Source organism: Prionailurus bengalensis, chromosome E4 (genome assembly GCF_016509475.1).
Source record: "Prionailurus bengalensis isolate Pbe53 chromosome E4, Fcat_Pben_1.1_paternal_pri, whole genome shotgun sequence".
Lineage (NCBI taxonomy): Eukaryota > Metazoa > Chordata > Mammalia > Carnivora > Felidae > Prionailurus > Prionailurus bengalensis.
The window spans coordinates 38,844,524-38,865,519 of NC_057360.1; the positions used below are offsets into that span (position 1 = coordinate 38,844,524).

The 20,996-nt window shown below is 42.3% G+C and overlaps 1 long non-coding RNA gene across 2 annotated transcripts in view; it reads right to left on the reverse strand.

Moving 5' to 3' along the window:
- Nucleotides 1-287: 287 nt before the first annotated feature.
- Nucleotides 288-20,996, reverse strand: part of LOC122475674 — a 40,107-nt gene continuing 19,398 nt past the window's right edge. For both annotated transcript variants that reach the window (XR_006295268.1, XR_006295269.1), the window contains 2 exons: nt 20,887-20,948; nt 288-1,223 (listed from right to left, as the gene is read on the reverse strand). This is a non-coding gene — a long non-coding RNA (uncharacterized LOC122475674). The remainder of the gene's footprint in view (nt 1,224-20,886; nt 20,949-20,996) is intronic.

The following is a 20,996-nucleotide window of genomic DNA, read 5'->3' on the forward strand; positions in this document are numbered from 1 at the left end:
GAGGAACTGTGAGGACTAAACAAATTATATATATATATATATATATACACACACACACACACACACACACATATATATATATATTTTTTTTTTTTAAGTAGGCTCGATGGCTTGAACTCACAGCCCTGAGATCAAGACTTGAGGTGAGATCGAGAGTCAGACGCTCAACCAACTGAGCCACCCAGACGCTCCCTAAACAAGTCCCTATTTTTATTTATTTTTGAGAGAGAGAGAGAGAGTATGCGTGCATGAGTAGAGGAGGGTCAGAGAAAGAGGGAGACAGAGAATCCCAAGCAGACTCCACACTGTCAGTGCAGAGCCCGATGAGGGGCTGGATCCCACGAACAGTGAGATCATGACATGACCTGAAGTCAGACGCCCAACCAATTAAGCTACCAAGATATCCCATAAACAAGTCCATATTTTTAAAGCCCTCACAGCCCGATCCAGTAACAAGTGAGGTCTATTGAAATATTTATTATTGGTATTTCCAGAAGTATTATTATTATCACTTATTCTTTAGATCTCAGTTCTATGATTTCATAGCAGACCTTCAGACTCCTCACTTTAGCTCAGGTTTTGTTTATGCGCCCACAGAACTGTGTTCAAGGGATTTTACCTCCACTTGTAATTATGCCATTTATTTATATGGTTACCTAAGTCCATCAGGCTTTAAAGTTTAAAAGCTCAGGAGCTGTGTTCTTACTCTTACTTCCATGCTGTCCGGCCCTAATGAAGGTTTAATGATATGTGATATATAAATGCATAGTACTACATTGTGAAAAGTGGCCAGACTAACTTAAAATTTAGTCTTCTTATGCAGAGTCTGTGGCATATACAAAATTCTCTCCAAGGAGCCCTGGGAGAAGACCATCAGACACAGTTAATGTAGTCAGCTCTTGTCACCATAATGCTATAGAACAACCCCAGTGCCCTATGACAACTGAGTTTGAGGGGTCTAGGTGGGCCACAGCCAAGTGACTCTTCTGTAGGCACAGATCACCTGCACTGGGCTGTTGGTTGGTCACATACCTGTTCCACATGTCTCTGATCCTCCCCAGATCCATGGTCACCTGGCATATGTACTTCTCAGAGTGGAGCTCTGAACGCAAGTCCAGTGTGCAGACGCATGGAAGGCTCCATTTCATGACACATCTATCAACCTTTTGGCTGAAGCAAATCACATGGCCAACTCCAGTATCAATGAGATCAAGAAGCATGCCCTGCGAGTGGTAGGAGAGGAGGGGAATAGATGCTAACCGCACGATAATTTAAACCATGACAGATGGTCGTGCTTTAGAGCAGTTGGGTCTAAGGTAAAGTGAGAAGCCAGTGCCACCCAGCTTGAGGAGACTTGCAATGAGGAAGCTACTGTGAACAGAGAAAGCCAACCATGGTATCAAACACGACCCCCCAATTCAAAGTCACAAGTAAGAGCCACCACTGAAAATTGATTTACAGTTGAGATGCTTCTCATTCTGGCAACTCCTTAGCATTCTGGCAACTCCTCAACCTGGAGGTTGAGTAACAGCTGGGATTTATTTAGCCATGATTAACGAATGCCAAGGAAGTCTCACACCACACTGGGACTGTGTGAGAAATGAATAAGCAAGGGGAAAAAGAGTGCAAAAAAGAAGGGACAGAGAAGAAGTCAAGTATAGTCAAAGCAAGAGAACTAAGGGTAGTTTTTTTCATCATCATGTTTTGAAATTTTCCTTATTATGGTTTTGTGGTGTCTCAAGTCAAATGACAAAGGTTAGTGCATTGGGTTATTTTTTCTTTTTAAGTTTCACCCGACTGCACAGAAACTATCCTATCAATTCTACCCACAGCCACAGTGGTGATTATTTGAATATGTAAATCTGAGCATGTCCCCACCCCACTAAAAACTTTTCAAAGGCTTCCAGTTACCCTCGGGTTAAAATCTAATCTCCACTGAGATGGTTTCCTACAACCTTCTCAGCTGGCCCCAGCCTACCTATGCAGCCTCATCTCAGCCACTCTCAGCCACTAGAGACTTGTTTTTTTTAAAGAAACTGTCACAGTCTCATCACTAGGCCTTTGCACATGTTGTTCCTCTCCCTGAGAAATTCTTCCCCTTCTCTTCTCTGAATAATCCCTAAGTATCACTTAGGTTTAAATGCTGCTTCCTCAAGGAAGGCCTCCATGGCTTCCCCCTGCTGTGTGCTCCCAGAGTACCCTAGACTTCCACTGTCATAACAGTCCTCACACTTTTGTGGTTGTTGTTCTGTGTGCCTCGAGTTCCCATTCACACATGAAGGCAAGGCCCACTCACCTGACCCATTCCCTGAGATATCCTAAGAAGTCACGATTTCCACTATTTTTGCTGGAATAGTTTTCCACTTCTCAATAACTGCTGACTCTAATACCAGAGAATTTTCACTGCCGAAGAAATACTGTTGAATCTTTTTTAAAAATAAAACCACTCAGTATATCGTTGGTAACTGGCACTTTGCCTTCAGCCTTTACTCATTCTTCGAAATTTGGCTCAGACATCATCACTTCCAAGAAGTCCTCCCAGTTGTCACCATCCCCTTCAAGCTAAGCCTTGGAGCCCTCTTTTGTGCTCAAAGTGGTATCTATATACACCTTTATCTCAGCACTGACCATAATTTTGCATGTTAAGTTCTCAGTAAATATTTGTTGAATTCAGGGGAATTGAACATAAGTGGTAAGTGCTACATGTGTGACTTTTGCCAGAATCCTTTTTGCCAGTGCTTCTATTGACTTATGGCTAACTCTTTTTGGGGGACAATATGGTCTTCTCTACTTGACGTAAGCATTAAACAATGTTCCCATACCATTACCTGCCTCACGGGGGTGCTATGGAGACACAATATACTGCTACAGGCATTTAAAATGAGATTTCCAAGATAAACATAATAGTCAATATGCCAGGTGTTTTTCACGCATTAACTCATTTAACCTCCACTACCACAATCATCACTCTCCTATAAAGTAGAACCATTACTATCATTCTCATGTTGCACATAAGGAAACTGAGGCAAAGAGAGGTTGGGGAACGTGACCCAAATTATACAGCTACTGAACGGCAGAGTCAGGTTGAAACCATAACAGTCTGGCTTAGAGTCTGTGCTCTACACCACTGTGCCATTGCCTCCGTGCTCCTACTGTCATGGTGCATCAGCTTCAACATTCAGGACTTTTCAGCTCTTGATTTGAATAATATGTTCACTTAATCATGGGGGTAGGGTGTAAAGGGAGTATCACTGTACAATCAAAGAGAAATAAAACGCCATTTTGAAAAATACAAACTCAATTTAAAAGGTGTGATGGACTGAATTGTGTCACCCTAAAATTCATACGTTGAAGCCCTTACCCCCAACATGACTCTATTTGGAGATGAGGCTTTAAGGAGGTTATGAAGGTTGGGGCGCCTGGGTGGCTCAGTCAGTTGAGTATCTGACTCTTGACTTCAGCTCAAGTCATGATCTCACGGGTTCGTGTGTTGGAGCCCAGTGTCGGGCTCTGTGCTAACAGTGCAGAGCCTGCTTGGTATTCTCTGTTTGCCTCTCTCTCTGCCCCTCCCCAACTCTCTCTCTGTCTCTCTCACAAAATCAATAAACATTTAAAAAAAAAAAAGAGGTAATTAAGGCTGAGGTCATAAGTGTGGGGCTTTAATCTGGTAAGTCTGGTGTCCTTAAAAGAAGAGGAGGTGACACCAGAGATCTCCCTCTGCTCACACAGAGGACACAGTGAGAGGACAGCTATCACAAGCTAGGAAGAGAGACCTCACCAGGTCCCTGTTGGGCCTCCAGCCTCCAGAACTGTGAGAAAATAAATATCCATTGTTTAAATCCCTCTTATGCTCAAGTAGACTAGTTAAAAAAAAAAGCCATGTGCAAATAAGCTTCACATTTCCAACTGTATTTCCAACAAGCAAAGGATTAAGCAATAAAGAGTTAAAAAAAAAAAAAAGTATCAGAAACGACTTGGGTCAAACCAAAGAATCCCATCGGGGAATACTCTATCCTGGAATACATCAATTTCTTGACATCAACAAGAAGTATCTGCCAAGTATCTATCAATTCTGCCCCCAAGAAGTCTGTGGTCTAGTTAGGACACCATGGCATGGATTTACCTAAATGGGAGTGTGAGAAATACGTAAGACTGCAAAACAACATATACGTAACAAGTGGTACAAACTTTAAGTGCTGTAAGTGTTCAGAGGAGGAAGGTTCATGACACAACAGTTTTTGAAGTATTTAGGATTTGAGGTACTTCATTGAAAAAAAAAAAAGAGGGGGGGCGCCTGGGTGGCTCAGTCGGTTGAGTGTCCGACTTCAGCTCAGGTCATGATCTCACAGTCCGTGAGTTCGAGCCCCGCACCTGGCTCTGTGCTGACAGCTCAGAGCCTGCAGCCCACTTCAGATTCTGTGTCTCCCTCTCTCTCTGCCCCTCCCCTGCTCATGCTCTGTCTTTCTCTGTCTCAAAAATAAATAGAAAAATTTTAAAAAATTAAAAAAAAAGAACAGGTTGCAAATACAGTTGTGTGGAATGAGACATTTTGAACACAACAGTGGTGTCCACAAAGCCTCAGGAACCTAAATGTGACTGGCATATTCAACAAGGTCAGATAGATAGGTCAGAGGCCAGTTCTTCCTACTGGGGGAATGAATAGCAGAAGTGTAGGGGTAAAGTGGAAAGGTGAGGGCGGGATTTTGAAAAATTTTGAAACATTCTTAGTTTAGAATTTATACTTGGGGGGGGGGGTGCCGAATGAGGACAAAACATGCAAAGATGTGTTTGGGAAGACGATTCTGGAAGCTAACTGTAGGGTAGACAGTCGGGGGAGAATGTGCAGGCAGGAAGACTAACTGGGAAGCAGGGCAGGAATCCAGACTTGTGTACTGAGATCTAGGTCAGGCTGGTGGCAATGAGGATCAAAAGGAGCCAACGTGAGCAATATTGAAAAGGAGGAAGTGACAACCGGATAAACCCTGCTTCCTTCAGTCCTGTCATTTGGCTACACCTCCCTCCCTGCCTCCCCCTTCTCTCATCAAGAGACCTCCGGGACACTCCTCATTCACCAAAGCGAGCCTTTGGCTCCTGGTATTTGTTTGAAACTTAAGCCCTACTGTCCCCTACCTTCAGCGGTGTGTTGGAGCAGGCTTGCTCCAGCTCATGAAGACCAGCTGATAGATTTTCAAGCATTTTGTAAGCCGGCTGTTAGATCTGGCTATTTACTCAAATAAAATTACAGAGACTTACCGTTCAATCGATTATATATAAAGCAAAGGTAATAATAATTCAAAATGCATCAGCCCTTAATTATCTTACTACACTTTGCTGTTATCTTCTGTTGTCTCTGGTCTGAAGGTTATTCCGGGCCTATGGTACCTACCCCTTGGCAGCCTCATGTAATGGCGGGCTTCTGCTCCTGTCTTCCTGCCTTGCGTTCAGTGACATCAAGGTAGCAGCTTGAAACTGCGGGAGCAGTCACACTATGGAAACTGTTCAGGGCTTTATTGATTGCTGTGTAGAACGTCCAGACTTAAGAAAGTGAGGAAAATGTTAATAACGCAGATTCAACTCAAAAGTAGTGCAAAAACAGAGACGTTTCAGCTTAATGAGTATAATCTGCACAATGGTGAGAAACAGTTTTATGGTAGCTCACACAGATTTAATGACAAGTTTTTTGGGAAAAGAGTAAATGGATTGGGATATAATTCCAATTGTTAAATCATAGGCCGGCTACCAATACAGGAATTTTGCAAAAATTAATTGATTAGCACTCTGTGAAAATCAACTGGTTGCCTGGAATTTACAAAAAAAGAGGATTGATATTATTAGTGGTAAGTTGTGAGCTACACATCCTTTGTACCAGTAAAATTTATAATAAATCTATGTAAATATATGTTTGCATACCTTGCCCCCTGGCCCCCACCAAGAGAACATGTTATTAAATACTTACCAACACATTACTGCACACCATCCAGGTGAACACCCTGGTTCAATCTTTCCTAAATGTGAATTCAACTAAATACCATTCCACTGAGTTGACTTTTTGTTTCCTAATCAGTACAGAATGTGGATTAAGTTTTCAAATTCAAAAGGCTCCTTTTTCCTTAAGTTTTAAGAACCGCCTCATATCTTATTATTTTATTTATAAAATTACAAATATTTACAATTACCTTTAAGGGTGATGATTAATATTTCTTTCCCTTCACAAACTTTGGGGTTAAACTTCTTTGAAAATTTTAAATTGGGTGTGCCTGGGCGGTTCAGTCGGTTAAGCATCCGATTCAGCTCAGGTCATGATCTCGTAGTTGGTAAGTTGGACCCCCACGTCAGGCCCTCTCCTGTCAGCACAGAGCCTGCTTTGGATTCCAGGTCTCCCTCTCTCTCTCTCTGTCTCTCTCTGCCCCTCCCCTGCTCATGCATGCACACACTCTCTCTCAAGAATAAATAAACATTACAAAACATTGGGGGGCACCTGGGTGGCTCAGTCAGTTAAGCGTCCGACTTTGACTCAGGTCATGATCTCATGGTTCGTGGGTTCGAGCCCCAAGTCGGGCTCTTTGCTGTCAGCGCAGAGCCTGCTTCAGATTCTCAGTTCCCCTCTCCCTCCCCTCCCCTCGCTCATGCTCACTCTCTCTCTCAAAAAATAAAAGTTAAAAAAAATTTTTTAAAAGAAAATTTTAAATTGCATTTATACATTTAATATTGTCTATTTATATTAAGAATCTTGATTGATAAATAAATCATCCCCAAGGGACTAAATATTAGATATAATTAGAAATACCATAAATCTCCACACTGCCGTGAGAGAGCTTATGCCCATCCCTCACGGTGGCTGCCACCAGAACCCCAGCAATGTTTAGTGCTCCGACAGCACAGTGCTAAGCATTGTCTACAATTAACTTTCTCTTTGGAAGCTTTATGTTAGCCTGGGTCCTCTAAAAGGTAAACCTAAAGATGGGGTTAGAGGTGCAAGAGGTTTGGGAGCCGGGATACCAGTAAGGGAAGATGGGGAGGGAGTCGGAAAAGGAAAAGACTTGGAAAAGTTTGCTGTCAGAGATGCTGAGCACTGGGTGGGGGTTGGGGAGGCAGACAGAAAGGAGGGAGGGAGGGGAGGATGTTGGAAGGGTGGGAAGGATGGAGGGAAAGAAGGCAGATCATAAACTGCAGTTTTAAGAGTTTTGTCTGTCAGAGGAACAGCCCTGCCTTAGTATCTCCTTCCCAACCCCCAATGCCCCCAACATAATCATTGGCTGGGAGCAGCCTGTGGGAAGTGCAGCCCAGACAGAATTCACAGTGATGGATTCAGGGGGTAGCAGCTGGGATCATGGATCCGTTAACACTCTCTGCAATAGGAGATCTAACAGACACATTCTGTTGGCCACCGCAACCCCTTAGCTTTTTGTTTTCCATTATTACTATTACTATTATCATTATTATTACAAAAGTAATACACAGAACATAAACACATATCTCCTTTATCTCTCCGCACCTGGCCTGAAGCTGTTTTCTTCCTCAAAAATTGGCACTATTAACAGTCTGGTGTGTATTCTTTCACACCTTTTTTAAATACTTTGTACATTTAAACGTATGTGTACAGAAAGATTGCATGTTAAGGATGATTTCTTTTGTTTGTTTGCCTTTTATAAAATAATACATATTGGGGTGCCTGGGTGGCTCAGTCGGTTAAGTGTCTGACTCTTGATTTTGGTTCAGGTCATGATCTCACGGTTCGTGGGTTTGAGCCCCACATCGGGCTCTGAGCTGACAACAGGGAGCCTGCTTGGGATTCTCTGTCTCCTTCTGTCTCCCTCTCTGTCTCTCTCTCTGCCTCTCTCTCAAAAATAAAAAAAACATTAAAAAAAAACAAATGAAAATAAAATAATACATACTGTTCTATTACCTGCTTTTCCTTTGGTTCTTGTTTTCTTAAAATTTAATGTCCATTAGTATTTCCCAAACCTCTTAACTGTCAAATCCGTTTCCCTGTTTCACACATCCCCTCTGGAATTTTTTAATTGTGTCACTTTTGTGAGAAATACCATTAAGGAGTGTTTTTAAGTAAGAAAAAAATATTTTATTTTAGTTAGGAATTATTAAAGCGTATTTAAACATTATATGTAAAGATATGCATTACAAAACTATAAAATTTGACATTTTCCCATTAATGAGTAACATGTTTAACTTACTTTAAGGAACTTATAACAAAAAAACATGATTGGATGGCAAGTTTTAAACTATCAATTTATGTTTAGTTTGGGGACAAAATGTACATTAAATATAGCTAAAAAATGTGACCACACCTAATACAGGTTAAAAACTGCCTCCAAGGCGGGGTGTTTGGAATTCTTATATTTTGCACTAAAAATAGTTATTTTTTATCATCTGTTTTATTTCTGAATGACCGGATGAAAACAGTGGTTTTCACGTTACTATTTGCAAGTATTGCCCACACGGGGTAGTCGTCATTCCTCAGAAATGAAGAGCTGAACTGGATATCATCGTCTTCCCTCTTTTGCCACTGGCTTTTGAAAGCTAGAGGCATCTTGATGTGAATTCTAATGAATTCAGATCAGATTAACGCAATCTACGGGTTCAATGAAGAGCATTTAGAGGTAACTCAGCAGCGTTGCTATCATTTTTGTGCTTCCTGTTATCTTCCTTTTTTCGAATTCAGTGCTCCTGACGCTTCCCTCCCTTAGCGCACACGCACCGGGGCATCCACTATGCAATATGGGACCACAAGCAAGGGGCCGTGGAAACCACTGCAGGTCAGCTCTGTGGGTGACAGCCCAGGTAGCAAGGGCTCACCTGGCCGCCCCCGGTCACTGGCCATCCTGGGATGCCGCTCCTCTTACTGTCCCGTTTCAAAGGGAGACGTTTTGAAAACTCATTTTCTTTACTCAAAGTGAAAAAACCGGTATTGAAAGAGGATGCCTCCGCCGCCTGTAAGGTTGTCAGCCACAAAGAACAGCTTAGAGCATCCCAGGAAATGCACCAGCAGCTGTGGACATGCCACCCCCTCCCCGTGTCACCTGCTGCCTAGGACTAGCCACGCACAAGTGCGTGACTGACCTAAACCAAGGATTGGGTTAGGTCCTTTGCGATGCTCATGTCCTGGATCCCAGGAAGCTAAAGTCGCGTGTGAAACACAAGTAGTTAAGTTCAAGGCCTAGAAACTCTAGCTCCGTATCCCATTACTGACTTCATTTATCACATGATTTTCTTCTAAGTAAAGACCTGGATGTTGGAAGAGGCTCTATTCTTTCAAACAAACTATTCAATGTCACTGTTGTGTCCTTATAGATAACAATGACAGCAATCATAATACCTTCAATAGAGGATTTGCAGGCAACCTTGCAATAACTCCATGTTCCCCCAGGGGTCTGTAAGACAACAGGTTGGTGATGACTTATCTAAAAAATGGATGGACAGCAAATACTTCAGACAGTCCTCCATAAATATTGTTTCTCTCTGCAGAGCTTTCGAAAGGTATTAATGGCAGTGAGTCTGAGATTATATTTCCTGATAAGAACCTGGAAAGCAGCTATTCAGGTAGCCAGTTAAAAGCAAAGGAGTTTTCAGATGAGGGTTATCTGAGTATATTAAACAAGTAAAAGTACTTTGGAAAGTAATTCTGAGTGATAAAGCACACCTTCTTTTCCTTTCTTAGCCATCACAATCGCACCTCTTTCTATTTATTAATATTGCTAATCAGGCTAAAATAACCACTCATGCATAACCTACTATAAGGTATGACACGCAATTTTGAAAATTAAATGCACATGCTGACATGTAACATGAGCTCCTGTTCATTGTAAAATAATAACAGATGGAATTCTACAGGATTCAACATTGGAAGTTCAATCATTTTATAAGCAAGGGCAATATTTTACCATACTATTTGTAAAGGCATCCAATGTTTTTTAATATTGTTCCTTTGAGGGGGCACTTGGGTGCCTCAGCTGGTTAAGCATCCAACTCTTGGTTTCGGCTCAGGCCACGATCTCACAGTTCGTGTGTTCAAGACCTGAAGTGGGCTCTATGCTGAGAGCCCACTTCAGATCCTCTGTCTCCCTCTCTCTGCCCCTCCCCCGCTCCCATACATGCACTCTCTCTCTTTCTCTCTCCCTCTCTCAAAAATAAATAAGACATTAAAAAAAAAATGTTCCTTTGGTAGTCAAGAAAACTAATTTCCAGAGATGGCTAGTCTGCACAGAGAGTATCTCAATCAATCTAGCTGAAATTGTGGACTCATTAAGGTCCATCTTTGATTATTAATACATACTAAGCAGTTACCATACATATGTCGTTGTGCCAGGAGCTGACTCATTCCCTGGGTCCATAAGACACTAACTTCTGTGACACAGAAGTGCCAAATGGAATGGGGCACACATGTCATGCAGGGAGGCAGGAAAGGTTTCGTCTGTGAAAGATATGAAGATAAACGCCACGGAGTTTTGTCTCCTAAACTGAGTCTCTCAAGTCCACTCACATTCTGAAACTATGAGTTAGTCAGCTCAACCCCAATAAAATGGTTCCAGAGTCTGAGAGCAAAAAAAGTAATGATAATTTCAATGTAAAAAGAAGGTCATTACCCCATGACCTGGATTCCAGAAGCCCTGCTTCATCTTCTCTTTAAAGAAAGGTTTCTGCTAAATGTTTCCTTTTGTTTTCCTAATTTACATTGGTTATTTCAAAAGAGAAAAACAAAGAGCTATTTGTCTCTGAAGAAATGAAATGGCCAGGTAAGCCAGGGACCAACAACGACACACATCTGTGAACTGCATAATCAATTCTGTGATTAGGCAGAGGAGAGCTTTGCACCCACATTGATTTTCAAATGCAAATCTGAATACAGCTAATCTTCACATAAATATAATAGGTATTGCATTGATTTTTTTCCCTCATGATCATATGAAAAATTAACTGAAGTGATGGTAAAAAGTAGCATAATATTTTTCAAAGGTAGACCATGATAAGTTAAAGTTGCATATTATAATTTCTAAAGTGACCACTAAAACGAACACACACACACACACACACACACACAATTAGGTATAGCTAAAAGTCAATAGAGGAGATAAAATGGCATACTAAACAATACTCAACTTAGCCAAAAGAAGGCAAGAAAGGAGAAGAAAGGAACAAAGAACAGTTGGGACAATTACAGAACAAAGAGAGCAGACTTGAATCCAACCATATTAAAGCTCCAATGAAGGTGATGATAGAAAATTTGTGAGAAAGGTATAAGTAACAATGACACATGAACATGTTTCTATTTATTTTTCTAAGTTTGTTTATTTATTTATATAAGCAATCCCTCCACTCAACGTGGGGCTCGAGCCCATGACCCCAAGATCAAGAGTCATGTGCTCTTCCGACTAAGCCAGCCAGGGGCCCCTAATGCATTTTTATTTAAAATAGATCATTGTTAATATATTTTAATGTGTGTTTCTCTCAATTTCCCATGTGTTACTTGATCATCAACCCCACATAGAAGGAAAAGTCACTGCATAACTCATCTACAGCTCCATCAGCGAAATCCCTCAGTTTTGAGTAACATGGCAGGTGCACCCATAATGAGGGCTGCTGCCATCAAGAGAAATGATTGTTTTATTTAACTGATGGCTGCTGCCTTCATCAGGGTGCTAGGGACTTAGAAAGATGTGCACAGAACATAACAAAGAGATATGCTATGCTTGTACACTCTTTTTGTCCCCCATACTAACTACTCTCATGAGTCTGAGACACCTACTTGGTGCCTCAAAAAAGTAAGATTAAATAAAGAAAGGTCAAGATGTTAGTCGCACACACAAGCACAGAAAAATCTCAATAAATTTGATATTAGGAAGAAAGGTGATATGATGTCTGCATATCCATGCCTATAGATATTTCAAAATCAGTTTCTGGATCTCATGAACACAATAATATAGCAACATTTTCATATTTCATTTTTTTTTTGGTCTGAGACTCTCAGCTTTACTAATTTTTTTTTTTTAATTCAAGTTAGTTAACATACAGAGTAGTCTTGGCTTCAGGAGTAGGATCAGCAATTCATCTCTCACATACAACACCCAGTGCTCATCCCGAAAAGTGCATTCCTTAATGCCCATTACCCATTTAGTCCACCCCCTGACCTACCTCTCCTCCTGCAACCCTCAGTTTGTTCTCTGTATTTAAGAATCTCTTATGGTTTGCCTCACTGTTTGTATTTTATTTTTCCTTCCCTTCCCCTATGTTCATCTGTTAAGTTTCTTAAATTCCACATATGAGTGAAATCATAGGATATCTGTCTTTCTCTGACTGACTTATTTCACTTAGCATAATATACTCTAGTTCCACCCATGCAACATTTTTATAGCAAAGCAGACTGAATTCCTGTGATAAATAATTCTCAGTCCCACACAGGCAGGAGACTTTAAGAAGTTCTGCTTTAATAACAAGAGAGTTTAATTACAAAGCCAATGAGTTACGATCAACACTCCCAGCCTCCCCCATCCCATCTTCCAAGAGCTGGTACCACAGCCGCATACACAAGTAACTGCACTTGTATTTCCCTCTTGTTTTGGAGGGACAAGAGGGGTCAAAACAGCGCAGTTTAACATCCTCAGGTAACTAACACTTTCCCTAGAGGGGACCTGTGGCTGCAGAGATTTTAGTTAACAAGTCATTTAACCCTGGGGTGTAAGAGATACCTATTAATCAATTAGTGACAGAGAAATGGATTTTCTTGGGGTGCCTGGGTGGCTCAGTAGGTTAAGCGTCCGACTTCGGCTCAGGTCGTGATCTCACGGTTCGTGAGTTCCAGCCCCACTTCGGGCTCTGTGCTGATAGCTCGGAGCCTGGGGCCTGCTTCAGATTCTGTCTCCCTCTCTCTCTACCCCTTGCCTGCTCACACTGTCTCTCTCTCTCTCTCTCTCTCTCAAAAATAAATAAACATTAAAAAAGAGAGAGAGAGAGAAAGAAATGGATTTTCTTCCTAAGGCTGTGACACTCGACAACACGTGTGCCACACTAAGCCACCAGCTAGTACCACAACTTTAAGAAGAAATAGGACTTTAGCGTTATGGTTTTAGCACCAAGGCTGTCTTCCCCTTCTCACACCTCCTTGGTTAGCCTTCCGACCCAACCACTGCGGTCTCTGTCCTCGCTTCTTGCACTAATCACCTCGCAGATTGCTCTGCTCCCACCCCTGCTCCCCTACACAGAATTCCTAACACGGGCCCAGAGTGAGCCTTTATAAATGTCAAGTCAGATCGTGACACTGCTGTGCCCCACACCTCACTCTGTCTTCAAGTGGCCTTTGAGGTCCCACAGGGTGTGATACTCCCCTCCCCACGACTGCTCTGATTTCACATCCCGCTTCTCCATCCATCACCCATTCATTCCACTCCAGCTGCACCAGCCTCTCCGCCAGACTATGCACTGGGCACATTTCCACCTCAGGGCCTTTGCGGAGGTTCTTCCTCAAACACCCGTGTGACTCACGCCCTCACCACTACAAGTTTTTCTTTAAATGTCTCCCACTCAGAGGCCTACCCTAACTACCTTTTCAAAATTGCAAACCAGCCCACTGATCATTCTCACTTTGATCTTGTTTTCTCCCACATGGCAGTTACCACCTACTGATGGCCAAGAACGTTAATATCTATTCTATTACATAGCTTTACATAAAAGTATAATTAATTTACATATTTTGCTTTCTTTGTTCTCTTGCTAGATTGTAAGACCTACAAGAACAAAGATTTTCATCTCTTTTGTTTCCAGTGTCTAAAACATGGCCATATTCAATAAATACGTGCTGAGTTTCTGAATGAATAAATGAGAGGGTACATTTTCGTCAAGAGTCAGGCATGAAGAGCCCTAGGTGCCATGATGAGTCTAAACTTGATCCTGAGGGCAAGGGCAAATGACGAAAAAGATAAATTTAAAAACCTCCAATAAGGGGAAAGTTTCCTGACATTGGATTTGGCAATGATTCCTTGGACAAAAAAGACAGCAAAGGGAAAAAAACAGATAAATCAGGCTACATCAAAATTTAAAACTTTTGTGCGTCAAAGGACACTGTCAACAGTGAAAAGAAAATAGGAGAAATAGAAGAAAATATTTGCACACAGAAGAAAATATTTGGAAATCATATCTCTGATAATGGATTGAGATCCAGAATACACAAGGATTGCCTACAATTCAACAATGACAAAAAAAACCCAATCTGATTTAAAATTGGGCAAAGGCCTTGAATAGTCATTTCCCCAAAGCTGACATACAAATGACCAATAAGCCCATGAAAAATCACTGGTCATTTGGGGAATGTAAATCAAAACTAAAATAACATACCACCTCACACCCATTAGGATGGCTGTTATTAAAACAAAAACAAAAACAGAAAACTGTAAGTCTTAGCAAGGATGTTGAAAAACAGAATCCTTGTGCACTGTCGGTGGGAACGTAAAATGGTACAGCCACTGTGGAAAAGAGCCTGGTGTTTCCTCAAAAAAATGAAAGAGAATTACCACAGGATCCAGCAATTCTACTTCTGGGTATATACCCAAAAGAAGTGAAAGCAGGGTCTTGAACAGATATTTGTTCACCTATATTCATAGCAGCATTATTCACAATAGCCCAAGAAACAACCCAAGTATCCATCAACAGATGGGTGGATAAACAAAATGGGGCATATACATACCATGGAATATTATTCAACCCTAAAAAGGAATGGTATTCTGACACATGCTACATGGATTAACCTTGAAGACATGCTAAGTGAAAGAAGCCAGCCACAAAAGGACAAATACTATGTGATTCCACCTATATGGATTATCTAGAGTAGTCCAGTTCCCAGAGACAGAGAGTAGAAGGGGCTGTTGTCAGGGGCTGGGGGGAGAGGGAATAGGGAATTCTTATTTAATGGGTATAGAGTTTCAGTTTAGGTAGATGAAAAAAGTTCTGGAGATGGATGATGGTGACAGGTGCACAACAATGTAAATGCACTTAATGCCTCTGTACATTTAAAAATGGTCAAAGTGGTAAATTTCATGCTATGTATATTTTACCACAATAAAATATAATAATTAATTTATAAAGACCTCAAGATGGTTTCCAGTGAGCTCCTACCCCATCCCCATATTCTACCAGGATAGTCTGTGTGACCAATAGAATATGGCAGAAGTGATGGTCCTTCATCTCTGAGATTAGGTTATAACAGACTACAGCTTCCAACTTTATTACTCATTGTAGGGAAAGTCAGCTGCTGTTTTACAAATCGTTCTGTGGAAAGGCCACAAGGTGAGGAACTAAAGCCTCTTGCTGTCTACCATGTAAGCTTGGAAATGGATTCTTTGAGCCCAGTAAGCCTTCAGGTAACTGTTCCCACCAACCGCTTGACTGAAGTCTCCAGAGACCTTGAGCTAGACTCGCTCAGCTAAAAGCATTCCACTTAGCAAAGTCACTGCCAGATGCCTGACCCTCTGCAAATATGTGAGATCATAAATGTCTACTGTCTTAAGTTGCTAAATTTGGGGGCAATTTGTTACACAGCAATAGGTAACTAATGAAAGGGATAAGAGGAGGCAGGACAGCCAATTTAGAGTCTACTGCAGTATTCCAGTTCTAAAGGAGAAAGGGTCTGGACTAGGACAAAGGCAGTGGAGGGAAGAGGCTGAATCTCCTTCAACAGGACTCCAAAGTCCGGAGTAACAGGACTCGATATGATACCTCATTGGATGCAGACACAGATAAGGAGTGGGAATCCAGCATGATGCCCAGATTTCTGACATGGTTGCCTGGATATAAAATGAATCCTCAGGATATAGACTGATACTGACCCCCTCTGATTGATTCATGATCTCCAACACCAACCGAGCTCTAGGCTGTTTCCTTGGTATTTCCTCAGCTACTACGATACATACACTTCCTCCGCACAACCCCTGCAACAGCTCAAGGTCGCCTCTGCTTCCCTGATGCAGGCAGCGTTTACCATTCTCTCCTCTCTGCCCCGATGCACATTTACATACTTGTAGTGTTTTGCAATTACTGGTTTTTACTTCTATCACCTTTATTTTATTTTTTACCCTTGAGGAAGAAATTTGGTCTTTCCATCTGATAGCCCTTGGCCCTAGAACACAGTAAGTGCTCAATACATGTTGATGAGAAAATGAAACAACAAAGTGACAGCTCCACTCCACCCATCAACACACTTATTGGGCCACATCTGCTCAAAAGAAAATTTCCTTATGCCAACATTTTATACTCCTCCCTCCAGAACACCCTTCCCAAGATAACTAAGCAATCTTTCCTGCATTCCTGCAATGGATTCTCCAAGGATTCCAAGAGTCCAAAATGATCTGCTTTAGCAGTGGACCAAAGGCAGCCTTTTGGACAAACAAATAGGAGTGACAGACCCTGAGGAAAGTTCTCACACTAGAAAGAGAACACATCTGACCACCAGAAACTGACATTCCAACCAAAAAGTGGGATTTTTTCCTCTGTTCCCCTTTTTAGGTTTAAAATTATAAACCCCATTGCCTAAAAGTTCAAGTCCCATGAGATATAAGGTTTATAATTCCTCACCCCTCATATTAGGTCTACTTCTCTTGAACAAATAATTCATTCACTCAACAATATGTATAGAGTGTCTCTTATGTGCTAGAGACATAATAGCTGATGGCAACCTAGGAAGCTGTTCTGCTTCCTTCTTCAAATGTTTCAAAGAATATTTTGAGAGAGGAATATGTCTTAAGGTCATATCAAGCAGCAAAAGCAATAAACAAAACTCTTCAATATGTAATATGATCCCAGTTTTGCCGATATGTATGTGTGCCTATATGTGTCTATATGTGTAGATATATGCACACACACACACACACACATACCCACATACGAGAGACAAGACAGAAATGAAATACACCAAAATGCTAACAGGTTGTATACGTTTGAAGTTTTCCACAACAAAAAATGAAAAACAATGTTAAAAGTGGCACTGGCTTTATGAGTGAGGATAATTTTCTTTGTACTTTCCTAATTATCTAAGGTAACTGTCATAAAAAAATGGTATCAAATGTCATTTAAGGGGCGCCTGGGTGGCTCAGTCGGTTGAGTGTCCGACTTCGGCTCAGGTCACGATCTCACAGTTCGTGGGTTTGAGCCCCACATCAGGCTCTGTGCTGACCACTTGCTCAGAGCCTGGAGCCTGCTTCAGATTCTGTGTCTCCTTCTCTCTCTGCCCCTTCCCCGCTCACACTTTGTCTCACTCTGTTTCTCAAAAATAAATAAATGTAAAAAAAAATTTTTTTTAAATGTCATTTAAAAAGACACCTAATATGGAAAAGAATATAACAGGTGATTAACAGTAGTTACAGCTAAAGGAGAGGAAAGGGGAGAGAATGAGCTCTTTTTGCTTCCTTCTTATTGTTACCTGTATTTTCCTAAATTTCCTGTAGGAAATCATGTATTTTTTAACTGGGAAGTCGAACCTATTTAAAAATTTAATTAATGGGGCGCCTGGGTGGCGCAGTCGGTTAAGCGTCCGACTTCAGCCAGGTCACGATCTCACGATCTAGCGGTCCGGGAGTTCGAGCCCCGCATCAGGCTCTGGGCTGATGGCTCGGAGCCTGGAGCCTGTTTCCGATTCTGTGTCTCCCTCTCTCTCTGCCCCTCGCCCATTCATGCTCTGTCTCTCTCTGTCCCAAAAATAAATAAACGTTGAAAAAAAAAATTAAAAAAAAAAAAATAAAAATTTAATTAATACATACATGTTATGGACTGAATGTTTGTGTTCTCCCGAAAGCCATATGTCGAAGCCCTTAATCCCCAGTGTAATGGTATTTGGAGTGAGGCCTTGGGGAAGCTGAAGTCATGAGGATGGGGCACCCATGATGGTATTAATGGCCTTATTTGAAGAGGCCAGAATCCCCATTCTCTTCCCCATGTGAGGAGCCCATAAGAAGGCAGCCATCTGCAAACCAAGAAGAGTCTCCCCAGACACTGAATCTGCCAATACCTTGATCTGGGACTGGTCAGCCTCCAGAGCTGTGAGAAATAAATGTTTGCTGTTAACAGGTCTGTGGTATTTTGTTACAGCCCCCTGAACTGACCAAGACCATAGATAACAATAGACATCTGAGAACATAAGCATTTCCTCTACAGTGGCTCTGAATAGCAGCCTTTTCTCCTGAAAAGTGACTGTGTACCTCTTCTTTCTATATTAGAATGCTTCTTCCGTACTAAATGGGTCAGTGTTCAGATTTAAAATGTAAACCCTTGCTCAGGTTGAGACTCGCCGGCTAAGCACAACTTCTATGCCATCGTCAGCCCAGGGGTCCAGGAGCCAGTCTTCCTGGAGGCAGACCGACTCTTCCTCAGAAAGACAAGTGAATAGGCAAAAGAACAATCTCACCTACCAGTCCTTCCACACCTGTGGCTGGAATTTGGGTCCTCAGACATTCCCAATTTCTTTTTGGCTCCAGCAGCTCTTACCCCAGAGCCAGCAGAAGGCGTGAGGCGTCACTGGATTTGCCAGGTCTTCACACCACCACCTTTCCGTTTCTGAACGCAGTCTCAGAAGCTCGCACAGCAGGTAACTTAATGTCTACACAGCATACACATGAAGTCACCACTTCGTTGTCAGGCCCTCCTACCCAGGCTGGCACTGAGATCCCTCACCCCGCTAGTGCTGTTGGCACCCCCGTATTGTTCTGTGCACCATGGGACACCGGGCCACTCACCTGCTATAGAACTTCAGAGAAGAACTCCATAGAGTTCCTCACATCCCTGATGCTGCCATCCTCTTACCCAGTCTGGTTCCCTCCCTCCCTGCCTTCTTAAACCACTTCTTCCACTCAGTTTAGGGATTCTTCATAGCCCTAGGCAAAAAGGTTCTCCTGATGCTTTGCAACCTTTATTTATTTATTTATTTATTTATTTTTAGATACCCCTTTATTTATTTATTTGTTTTCTTTGAAGCAAACTCTACGCCCAATGTGGGGTTGAATTCACAATCCAAGATCAAGAGTCACATGCTGTACCAACTAAGCCGGCCAGGAGCCCCTGTAATCTATCTATCTATCTATCTATTTATTTAAGACATAGAAAGAGTGGGGGGGGGGGTGGAGGGGTGCAGTTGCATGAGCAGGGAAGGGGCAGAGAGACAGAGAGAGAGAGAGAGAGAGAGAGAGAGAGAGAGAGAATCCCAAGCAGGCTCTACACTGTCAGTGCAGAGCCCAGTGCAGGGCTCGATCTTACAAACCCTGAATTCATGATCTGAGCTGAATGCTTAACCGACTGAGCCACCCAGGAGTCCCCCTGTAACATTCTTTTAAAGCAGAAAGTGTGGGATCGAGGCTCTCATTGGGCTCCACTCTAAGTATGGAGACTGTTTAATATTCTCTCTCTCTCTTCCTCTGTCCCTCTCCCCTGCTCATGCTCTCTTTCTCAAATAAAAAAAAAAATTAAAATTAAAAAAAAAAGTTTAAAGCAGAAAGCACTGGCCTATGTTTGGAGACCTCTCAGGCTGAGTCCTTCGAATCAGGAAGACAACAGAACATTGCCTGGGGCTTGTAGGATGCTGATAGCCTTTCTCAGAGCCCAGACCTCTTATGTATTTGGGTGAACTCCAGTCCTTCATGGACCCTACTGGAAACTTGTGGAGCTGCCCAGCTAGCTGGCCTTTGTGAGTTCTGTGGTTAAGAAGGTCTAGAGTTCTCTTTGCCCCCCAGTAGCTAGGCTAATGGACAGCAGAGTTAATATGAGTTCTAGGCCTTCCTAGTTGTCTCCTCTACATCTGACTTCTCAGAACGGCCAATCCCAACATTCCCAGACTTCTCACCATTGCAGCTGTCCCCACCCCATCTGTGGTTCTTGGTGATCTTATCCTCTCTGGCAACATTTTACTTTTTTTTTTTAATGTTTTATTTTTATTTGAGACAGAGAGAGTGCTGGGGAGGGGCAGAGAGGGGGACAGAGGCTCTGAAGCGGGCTCTGCGCTGACAGCAGAGAGCCCAGTGCGGGGCTTGAACTCACCAACTGTGATATGAGGACCTGAGCTGAGCTGATTTCAGATGCTTAACCAACTGAGCCACCCCGGCACCCTAACATTTTATTGATACCAAATTGAGCTACTACCCAATTTCATTTTTTTAAAGTTTATTTAAGTCATCTCTATGCCCCACATAGGGCTGGAACTCACAACCCTGAGATCGAGAGTCGCATGCTCTCCTGACTGAGCCGGCCAGGCGCCCCTAATTTGATTTTTTTTTTTTTTAAAAAAAAGGAAAGGAAAAGGAAAACACTTACAGTTCCTAAGCGTGTTCCTCTCTATATGCTACAAACATGGGGCAGAACTACCTTGTCCCACCCCAGCAACTTTAGTAAGAGCAAACGCAATGGTTGGGCTATAGCCTGTTACTGGAGTTTCAGGCTGAGGCAAATTATTGTTATTCCCAGGTTATAAACCCTAAAAAAAAAATCCCATAATGGAAATGCTAACAGCTCATTAACTATAATGAGTGCCATTGCAAAGGACGCGTTCCGGCACAGGGTTGGCAACTGTGTTAACTGGTCTTTTAGCAACCGGAAGAGCTCATATGCCAGGCAAGTAAGGTACTTCATGTTGGGACCAACCACTCTGCAGTTGTGTGGAACTCCTCCCGGTGCCCAGTCGGGCCTAGCAAAACCTATTTCCACGGCCTGATTTGTACCTTGAGAGAAGGCAACACATCTGGGGGACAGTTGACAAAGAGGGGAAGCCAGCTACCAGCACGAGCAGACGTGAGATCATTAGCCTCAGACATCGGACTGCAGGCAGCGCCTGTTATCACAAACAAGCTGTTTGCTCGCGGTTTGAATCTATTTCTGGAAACTGTTTACCTAAATGAAATTACTTACCCACTGGGGCATGGTTCAAAGCTCAAAAGATAAGTGCAGTCGGCTGCTAAAATGATGCAAGCCTGGGAAAGCAAGGGGGAAAGAACAAAGTTAGATTAATCCTAGGAAAA